Below are 3,344 nucleotides of genomic sequence, written 5' to 3' on the forward strand. Positions count from 1 at the left end.
CGCGGGGTCCCCCCTGCCCCAGCCCCAGGCCCCTGGCTCAGGAAGCTGCCTGTGGCCGGCCGAGGCGCTCTGTGTACCCTAGGTCCCTACGTGACAGTCACACGTGTGCCCGCCTGTAGGGAGCTTCGCCCGGTGCAGCCTGCGACCAGCAAAGTCTCAGACGTGGCCCCCGCTGGTATGTCACACGGCCAGGCTCTGGGCTCCTCGTGGAGGGACCTGGGTCCCCACAGTAGACACACCCCAGGCAGGATCTCCGTGAGCCAGGAAGGACCAGAGGGCAGGGCCCCGGAGGAGCGTGTGCCCCCATCCGCTGGCCAGAAGCTGGTACTATCACAGGCCAAATGGAGAGGCCGTCTCTGAGTCTGGGGGACCCCCACTCCTTCATTGCTCCCGCTCCTGCCAGTTCCTGTTACGGGGAACAACCTGCCCCCCTTGCTCCCTGCTGTGCACTTCGTCACCGTTTTAGGGACTGGGGACACGAGGAGGTGTTGGCCTCTGCGATTCCTCGGACGGACGCCTCCCCTCCAGGGCGGCCGGCACGCTGTGGCTGGCCCTGCTCTGCCCAGGCCTAAGGGGCGCGTACCTGTGCCAGCCCCAAAGCCACATGACTTCATGGGGTGCCCTGCAAACACCCTGCACAGTCACGCAAAGCCGCTGCCACGCGAGCAATGCCAGCCCGCCAGCTCCCGCCCGCTCCCCGCATCCGACAAACAAACGCCTTCCGACCTGGCGCTGCCCGCGTGCCGGCCACTGCGCGGTCCCAGTTACTCACACGTGCCTGTGCCACGCACCCTGCACGGGCCTCTCCGCAATGTCTTTGCGTGAGACACCGGGTGCCACCCGCGTGTGTCATCCCAAAGGGCACGGGCCCCTCTGGCTGGGGTGGAGGTGGCGATTGGGATGCGGGGTCCTGGGCAGCAGCCTTGGCAGGCAGCAGGCGGTGTCTCCTCGGCGTCGCTGACAGCCCAGCGTGTCCCCTTCCCAGCTGCCCCATTAGGCTTGGAGGGGCTTGTGCTGCCTCTTCCGGGGCTGTCAGGAGCGACGGGGGTCGTGCACGCAGCCGCCCCTGGTGGGCGTGGGGCTTGCCTTGCACGAGGCGTGTGCCAGGATGACTCACGCACGTGAGGCGGCGTCACCTCCCCTGGCCTCGCTGCGTCACCCAGGCGGACTGCAGCCAGCCGCAGGCGGTCAGGCCTTGGCGAGCTCCCGGACATGTGCAGAGGGGCTGCAGCCCAGCACGGCACGGTCCCCGCTCCTCACGGGGGTCCCCGTGGGCTTCAGGCTGTCACCGCTGTGAGAGATGTCACGGGCGGAGGCGCTCGATTCTGGGGGGTCAACCTCAGGCAGTTGGGGTGGGTCCCGGTCACAAGGCGATGCCTTCCGTTAGGCAGACTTTGCCGTCCCGGCTCGAGGCGGGGCACGGGGTCTGTTACTCATTTCCATTTCCGTTTGTTTTGCTTACCCAGCTCTGCGGCATTTAATCAAATGCACATGTGGGGGGGAGGCAGGGGGGTGACAGAAACGTCCCAGGAGGAAGCGGCCTGTGGTACTGGGATCGCGATGCTGGCCGTCGGCCGCCAGCATGATCTGCCACCAGCACCGTCTGCCACCAGCATCCTGCAGACGTGGGTTTAACGGGAACTCAGGGGGTGGGTGGGAGGTCAGCGTTTTACAGCACCACACCCCCCCCCAAAAAAGCTATTTCGAGGGGCTTTAAGAGAAAGCCACCATGAGTGGCACTTGAATAAAGTCTGGCTTGCTAGTGACCAGCTGCACAGCAACAGCTCCTTCCCCATTTCACACTGAACCCCCACCCCGAAGGGATCCTAGGCTGCCTCCTCGGGGGCGCAAGTCAGTGAGACCAGCCCAGCAACCGGCGGGCGACTTCGCCGAGCACAGAGCAGGGCTGTTGCCATAACACAGCCGGGCGAAGCCTCCCAGTCAGAAAACCTGCCGCCCACAGAGGGTCCCTCCCAGCTGCGGGGACCTCTGGTTGATTTACCCCGTTGGAAAAGAGAAAAGTGGCCCCAGGCAAACTCCGGGGAGAAAGAAAAGAAACAGACCAACAGCATTAAAGCTGAGACGCTGGCGGCCATGGCCGCGGGAACCCACCGTGGACGCTGCCGGCCGGACGCTTAGATGCTGCGCCTCCGGCTCCCCAGCGGCCTCTGCTCCCCGCCCAGGCGATTTTGTTGTGTTTTGCTGCTTGACGTGCGATTTTTCCCCCCGAAAGGCTGCATTCATTTAAGCCCGGGCGGGTCAGGCAGATGGCAAGGTGCCCTTTTGACTGTAGCTCAACAGTGGAAAAAATTAAAATAAAAATAAAAAAATCACAACGTCGAGAAAGCGTGTTAGGTCTGAAGGAGACCGTGGGGGGCGGGGGCGGGGGGCGCTGTTGCAGGCGGGGTCTGCGTGCCGGGGCAGGGAGGCGTCCCCTGTGTGGCAGGGCACAGCCCCGTGACTGAGTCCACGCCCGCGCCCAGCTCCTGCTCAGCTGTCATTTCCAGCAGAACTCGCTCTGCACAAGAGCTGGGTTCTCGGTGCCCAGGGGCGTCGGAGCTGACATTGCCTCAGGGGGCTGCGGGCTCTTGGGGGGCTGAGCCGTGCTCCTCTGCCCAGGCTGCTCCCTGACCCCCTGAGGGGTCCTCGCTCTCAGCAAGCTCCTGAGAGCCACGGACTGCCTCCCAAGGAGGGGTCCAGCGGGGACCCCCGTTCCTGGCATCACAGGGTCTTTTTAGATGCTTTGGAGGTCGAAGCCCCCTGCACGAGCAGGGTCTCCAGGACGAGACGCTTTGGGTCACAAACGAGTAAGAAACGATCATTCATCATAAAAGGCAAAACGCCTCTTGTGCAGTGTGCACGGGGGAAAACCCCGTGGCCGTCCAGTGAGGCATCGTTGGATGGCGTGTCCGTAACCGGCCTTTCCGAAGTGACACGGGAACACACGGACCCCCGAGCCCAGGGCTGACACACGGCCCTGCAACGGTCGCTCTGCGGGGGCCTCGGAGGTGGCGTCTGTTCCCGCTGCTGGGGACAGGGAGCCTGAAGTTCTGGGGGCTTCAGTTTGCAGTAGAAAGACCTCGTATGCATTTCTGGGGGCGACATCAGAAAACTCCAGTGCCTGGGCCTTAAACCACAGACACCGATTTGTCCCCGTCCTGCAGGCTGCACGTCCCAGATCCGGCGGGGGGCAGGGCCGGTCCCTCCTGGGCGGGCGGACGCCGTCCCCTCCCCAAGTCCTCATGTGGTCGTCCCTCTGTGTGTGCCTGTGTCCTCAGCTCTTGTTGTCATAAGGACAGAGTCCTATGGGATCACGGCCACCCTGGTGACCTGGTTGTACCCTC

This window comes from Pteropus alecto, unplaced genomic scaffold (assembly GCF_000325575.1).
Source record: "Pteropus alecto unplaced genomic scaffold, ASM32557v1 scaffold96, whole genome shotgun sequence".
NCBI lineage: Eukaryota > Metazoa > Chordata > Mammalia > Chiroptera > Pteropodidae > Pteropus > Pteropus alecto.